This window comes from Triticum urartu, chromosome 7, assembly GCF_003073215.2.
Source record: "Triticum urartu cultivar G1812 chromosome 7, Tu2.1, whole genome shotgun sequence".
In the NCBI taxonomy this organism is placed as follows: domain Eukaryota; kingdom Viridiplantae; phylum Streptophyta; class Magnoliopsida; order Poales; family Poaceae; genus Triticum; species Triticum urartu.
Window position 1 is genome coordinate 374,570,676 of NC_053028.1, and position 7,702 is coordinate 374,578,377.

Consider the following 7,702-nt stretch of genomic DNA (forward strand, 5'->3'; position numbering starts at 1 on the left):
CCATAAGCGTAAATAGTCTTGATCGCGAGGGTGCGAGATTGCTGAGTCCCCGTGGCTCACAGATACTTCCAAAAACCAGCTTGCAGGTGCCGATGAGTCCGTGCAGATGACGCAACCAAGCTCAGGAGGAGATCGTTGAAGATCTTGCCCTTTGTGTTGTTTCGTTCTAGTTGATCAGTAGCGGAGCCCAGTTAGGGTCGATCGGGGACCTTTGTCGCATTTGGGGTTCTTCTTTTATTTTGGTTCCGTAGTTGGACCTTGATTGTATCTGGATGATGTAATGATTTATTCATGTAATTGTGTGAAGTGGCGATTGTAAGCCAACTATGTATCTTTTCCCCTATCGTAATACATGGGTTGTGTGAAGATTACCTCACTTGCGACATTGCTTTCAATGCGGTTATGCCTCTAAGTCGTGCTTCGACACGTGGGAGATATAGCCGCATCGAGGGTGTTACACTTGCTCTCAACAACACTGAGGAATGTGGTGAGCTCTGAAGTCTTGGTGGAAATCATCCTAGGTAATCACACGACCTCCTCTGGAATCTTTGTATTGTTGATACCACTCAGCAGCTTGGTCTTTGAGTTGGAACAAAGCAAACTTGACAAAGTCCTCAGGCCTGACGTTGCTGCACTCGAAATGTTTGCAGATATCCATGAGCCAATCATCAGCGTCTGTGGCCACCACACAGTTACTCAAGGTCTTCGGCTGGTTAGTGAGGAACTGGTTGAGTGTAGCAAACTGAGTTTGATTGTTGCCATAGCCTTGATTTCCTTAGTTGCACTCTTGCAAGTGTTGCATAATCAGTTGCGTGTTCGCGTTGGTAGCGGCCATCATAGCTTGCCATGCCTCCGGAGGTGGAGGTGGTGGCGGCGGTTCCGAATTCTGACGCATTGTAGGAGCCATCCTAAAGAGGGCGACATTCGTTAGCATCTTGACAGACATATATTCAAGCTGAATCAAATGGATCGAAATTGCAACATATAGTCTTAACATTTGAACAAGAATGAACGAATGAATTCCAAATTAAATGATCACACTTCCATAAATTGAGAAGCCACTTAGATAGAGGTAGATGAATAAAACAACAAGGTACGGACATGAACAAATACTTGGTAAGGATTACCCAATCACAAACCAAATATCTGCGGAAGAAATACTAGAGCTACATGAATTCCAACCTATGAAACTCCCGAAACTTTCCGGTTATGCAATCAGGTGTTGGGGATACAGAGGAAGCATAATATCTCACCCAAAACTAGCAAATCCTACATCCAGCTGTATCCATCCTTCAACACATAACCAAGAAACCTTTGTAAATCATTTACCTCAACCTTCGAAAAGCATACATTATACGAGTTATGGCAATACTCCCGAACTCCCGCCCCAGTGCTGGGTGGTGTCGAGGTTATCTCACCAACAACTGCATAAAAAAGATTTTCGATGTCGGCGAAACTCAGGTATTCCAGAACTGCAACGATAAAATTGTGACGACAACACCTCGGAGCTCAACTCCCCAGGACACTGCCACAACCCCTAAATGTCAGGAGGCACCAAGAACAATGTTCTCGTCACAAAACTATTGGAACGATTCCAAAATTCCCGCGTGATCCTAATTTTTTTAGTGAAATTTGAGAAGAGAAGAGTCAAAACTCTACGTCAGGATGCCTCACAAGAGCGACGAAGGGACTGAGGAATAAAAAGAATCCTACTCTCCTATATATATAATCCTAAAAGACTCAAAACATTTTTCTAGACTCAACAACACCAGCGATTCGATCAAGCAGGGGGCTCCTAAGTCGAGGAAGGCTCTGATACCAACTTGTAACACCCATGATGCGGCTATATCTCCCACGTGTCGGAGCACGACTTAGAGGCATAACCGCATTGTAGGCATGTCACAAGAGGGGTAATCTTTACACATCCCATGTACTGAATAAGAAAGAGGTACAGAGTTGGCTTACAATCGCCACTTCACACAATACATAAATATAGCATTACAATCATCCAGATACAATCAAGGACCGACTACGGAACCAAAATAAAGACAACCCCAAATGCGTAAGATCCATGATCTCCCCAACTGGGCTCCACTACTGATCGTCTAGAAAGGAAACGTAGTAACGTCCTGAGTCCTCATCAAACTCCCACTTGAGTTCAGTCGCATCTCCTGGAATGGTATCATCGGCACCTGCATCTGGTTTTGGAAGTAATCTGTGAGTCACGGGGACTCAGCAATCTCACACCCTCGCGATCAAGACTATTTAAGCTTATGGGTAGGGAAAAGGTATGAGGTGGAGCTGCTAGCATATATGGTGGCTAACATACGCAAATGAGAGCGAGAAGAGAAGGCAAAGCACGTTCGAGAAACTAAGATCAAGAAGTGATCCTAGAACTACTTACGTTCAAGCATAACACGAGACCGTGTTCTCTTCCCGGACTCCGCCGAAAAGAGATCATCACGGCTACACACGCGGTTGATTCATTTTAATTAAGTTAAGTTTCAGGTTTTCTACATACTTGCTCATTTCATGCGGTTGATGACAACCATCTACATGCTTTGCATGACATGATTGTTATTGCTTCTTGTCATATCTCTCCATATGTTGCCTCTCTCATGCTAGATGATTTGCCATGTATTGGGTGCAATTATGCCTTTAGTCTTGATATCGAGTTTGCCCCCATAACATTCTCACATATATTTGGAGATTTTGACATATTTCTTGTGAAGCATGCTTTCCTTCCTTCTTTGCACCATATACCTCGTGCCATGAATATTGCCATTGTTGCATCATATTATTCATGCACTTGTGCTTCTAATGGTTATGTGCAAAAGAAGAGAACCATCATGATGGATGATGTGTTTATCTACCATGCGCATACATTCTTTGCTTTCTTGTGTGCATGTGTAGGATACTTGGACTTTGTGTCGACTTCCGCTTCATGTGAGTTGACCATTCGAGCTCTTGAGAGCGAGCCTCATAGATTCGACCATGACTCGCTTCTACGCCACCTTTCATACCACTTCGGCATTGTGAAGGACGCACAAGGACGCACCTTCAAGGTGACATCTTTCTTGATCATGGATACGACGGATCATACTACTTGTGTTGCTTGCACCATGAGACTTATTGTTCATCTTGGACCACTTGATTGCACACATGTTAGAGATCTTGCTTCGACTTGTCATTTTCACCGTTCCATGCATCATGATATATATGCCTTGTGTGTTGCATCCAATTCTTGGATTACTTGCTCCTCTCATATATTTGGGTGCAACAATGTCATCACTTCACATATGCCATGTCCCATTGATTGCTACATACTTGCCTTGATTGCCTCACACATGATGAACAATTTCTCTTTCCATTGTGTTGAGTGCCACATGATATTCACTACACCCCATGCACATTATGCTTGGATTGTCTTGCACTTGAACCATGTGTTTAGACACTTCATTTTATTTGGTGTTGTGAATGTTTCCTATGCCTACCATCGCCCAGTTGTCGAGTTCTTTGTGCATGATTGCTATGATTTTGAGGTAGATACTTCTTCACTTGTCAAACATATTTGCATCTCTACCTCACAATTTCATACTTGCCCCCATGATTTCTTTGCTTGTGCTCGATTGATATGCTTACATGCCATGTCACAATCCTTTGTCACACCATATGCTTTGCATGATGACGACACTTGTTTGGTGACTCACCTCTTGTATTCGAGCCTTCGAGGCCCCTGGCTTGTAATATGATGCTTGTATGACTTATTTTATTTGTGGAGTTGTGTTGTGATATCTTCCCATGAGTCCCTGATCTTGATCGTACACGTTTGCGTGTATCATTAGTGTACGGTCAAATCGGGGCGTCACATTGATCAACCTTATTAATGAATAAATTCTGAGCGGTATGAAGTCGATGAATTTAGTAAGCACTACCTTTTGTCCCTACATTTTGTTTTCTGTTTTTATTAGTTAAAAAAAATAAAATGCCATGTTTTGTTTGTTTTCTGAATTTCCCAAAAAATGTCCCAAATATAAAAGTTCTCAGAATGCTCTGAAATTTAATACATTTTTTCTGAATATTTCTGAATTTCTGGTGCAAATAATATCAGAGGGAGGTGCACCAGGTGGGCACAACCCACCTGGGTGCGCCAGGACCCCCAGGCGCGCCCTGGTGGGTTGCGGTCCCCACGTGGGCCCCCTCACTTATCTCTTTACACCACATCATCACCTACCTCCAGAAAAATTCCCCATTGCTCTCTCTCTCTCTCGTGTTCTTGATCTCAAGCCCGCGGATTTCGATATCTTTGCTCGAAGCTCCGTTTCAGAAACTGTTTCAGGGGATTGTTGCTTGGTATGTGACTCCACCGTTTGTCCAATTAGTTTTTGTTTTAGTGGTTTATATTTTGAATAATTAGCTACTCTTGGTGCTTCTGTAGATGAGCTTGCATGTTAAATTCTTAGATTTCATAGTAGTTTGAATGCTTGCTATGCCCTCTATGTATCCCTATGAGTAGTTGGTATCATTTTTGTGAAGTTTTGTTGGGAAATTTCCGAATTTTTGTTCATAGGAAAACCATGAATATCTTTAGGAAGTTTGGCTCCAATAAGAACTCCAAGGGTGTTATTGGGGAGTCATCTAACAGTGATCTCCATCCTCGGAGGTTGCTGGAAGTACGGCCATGTGAATGGCCACACACCCCGTTCATGGAAGAGGCTGGAATCCTTCAGGAGTTCACACAATCTGCTGCTAATGTCGGCCTCACCGATCTCATCGTTGCTGAATGTGAACAGTATCATCTCCTCACAAACTCCTTTGTTCAAAGCTTTACTTTCCTTCCTAGAAATAATCCTCCTGAAGTGTGGTTTGATTTATATGCTAAAACCCATCATATACCACTTACTAAATTTTGTAACATATGCATGATCCCTTCTGATGGGAGTTTAGTTGAGCCTAGGCCAGCAGAGTTTGAGGCCTTTTATTGTACTTTGACAGTGGGAGATGAGAGGGGTGACGGCCGTCACTGCCACTAGCATACACTTTCCTGCAGTGCATTACTTCACTTTATTTATCGCTAAGTGTTTGCTAGCTAGGGAAAAGTGGGTGCGCTCAGTGCACCAGACTTTGCTGTTTTACGTCTTGCACTAGAGGTTGACAACACTTATAGCTTGGGAGCTATTGTGGCACGTCGCCTCCATATTAATAGGTCCAAGGGTAAAATACATGGTGGGATTTTCACTACTCGTTTTGCGGCTCACTTCCAGGTTGAGATACGCCCTCATGATTACCCTCTGACCAAGGTTTACCTAGATCGCACGGCCATGGATCACCACCATTTTACTGATATCGAATCTACTAACATCCCTGCTCCATATAACCTAGTTTACAGCGTCATCACTCGTGATGTTATTCCTTTGCCTGCTCCTGCTTTGTTTGATCCTGTTGCCAGGGGTGGATATAGGATTATGCCTGCAGACATCATCTCCTACTGGAACGATCAGTCTGCTGCAGAGGAGGAGGAAGAGCCTCAGAAGTGGGACCAGTGGATGCCCGCTCCTTAGTACCCCAACTATTACCCAGGCTTCTGATCAATTACCAAGTTAGGCGGAAAGCCTAAGCTTGGGGGAGTACGAGTTTGCCACCGACATTACATTCATGTCCACTTATTCCAGTAGTCTGTGTTCACACATTTTCATTGTATCATCCATGCTTAATTTTATTTTCTCGCTTTCTTCTTGTGTTTTTGAAAAACCTTAGAAACCCAAAAAATTAGTTGTAGTTAGTTTACTTTCTATGCATGCTTAGCTGTAATATTAAAAAGAAAACCCCAAAAGATTTCCTTGTTCTTCTTTTGCTTGTTGGAAGCTTTCCCGTGTAAATAGTTTTTCTCGTTTTTTCTTTTCCCTTTTATTTGCTTGTTCAAGAAAACCAAAAACTCCAAAAATATTTCAGTGTGTTTCTCTGAATTTCTTTTCTTTTTATTCGAGTTGTACCGAGGAGAAGTGTAGCGCCCAAGATGCGATTCTATCCCAATCATGTGATGAATTGATGATTGGGGCACAACCGCATTTCGAGCGCATAGCAAGGTGGATATCATTACAACATATCATGTACTGAATAGATGAGAATACAAGATACACTCGCCACAAGCTACATCATGAATACAACAGTTCATCAATACATAACAATCATCATACAGAAAAGCAGGATCCGACTATGGATTAAATCAAACAAAAAAGAAGAACGACATCCACCCTACTAATCCCAGGCTCCACGATGATGTAGGGTGGAACCCTATTCGGCCAATCTTTCACGAAAGGAGCAGATCCCACGAAGAACACGAGGGGAAACACGAGGGGAAACACGAGAGAATCACTCAAACCAACAAGAACGATCACACATGTTCTAGATCCTCGAGTACATAAGAAATCACACAATCCACAGACAACTAAGGACGATACAAAGGTAGCCGGTCTTCTCCGTGAGGAGGTCTTGAATCCACAAGGGGATCTTGCCTTAGTGGGGTCTTGAATCCAAAGGGATCTTCCTCGAAGAGGGGCCACGGTCTCTCTCGTGGAGTAGATCCGGTGTGGATGAGCAATGCTCTATCTCTAAATATGAGCTAAATCAATGCTAACCCTAGCTAGGAGGAGTAGGAGGTCTATATATAGTCCTAGTGCAAAAGGGGCGAAGTGGGGGGGGACATGGGTTGTGGCCCAACACATGGCAGCGTACAGGCGTCGGACGTCCAGGGGTCACCAGTCGTCCGGAGGCTCGCGAGGGTCCGCACGTCTCGTGCCTGTCGGAGTTCTGTTGATTCGGCTCGGGTGTGCTTCAGTAGGACGTCCGGTCGGGGTCGGTCTTCCGGGAGGCCTCGGAATTCTGTCGTTTTGGCTCGGGTGAGGAGGTGTCGGACGTCCTATTTGGGTCGGACGTCCGGAGACTGGAGATCGTCGAACGTCTGGTCCTGGTGTGTCGTCCGGAGCCTGTAGCTTCTTCTGCATCTCTTCTTCTTCTCCTCCATCTTCACGTCCATCTTCCTCTTCTTCTTCTCCTTGCTCCTTAGCTTCTTCATGGCCAACTCCTAGATACCAAAGTATGCACAATGTCTCCGTTTGAGGTAGTAGCCATGTCTCATGTGTACCGAAGTGGAAGTGTGAGAGGAGAGATGTCATCTCGGTTTCAAGAGCTCTTGCACGTGCTCGTGTCATGGGTCCTGTCGGTGTCAAAACCGGCGGATCTCGGGTAGGGGGTCCCGAACTGTGCGTCCAAGGCGGATGGTAACAGGAGGCAGGGGACACAATGTTTTACCCAGGTTCGGGCCCTCTTGATGGAGGTAAAACCCTATGTCCTGCTTGATTAATATTGATGATATGGGTAGTACAAGAGTAGATCTACCACGAGATCGGAGAGGCTAAACCCTAGAAGCTATCCTATGGTATGATTGTATGTTGTCCTACAGACTAAAACCCTCTGGTTTATATATACACCGGAGAGGTTAGGGTTACACAAGGTCGGTTACAAAGGAGGAGATATACATATCCGTATTGCCTAGCTTGCCTTCCACGCCAACTAGAGTCCCATCCGAACATGAGACGAAGTCTTCAATCCTGTATCTTCATAGTCTAATAGTCCGGCCAATGGATATAGTCCGGCTGTCCGGAGACCCCCTTATCCAGGACTCCCATGGTAGCCCATAAAC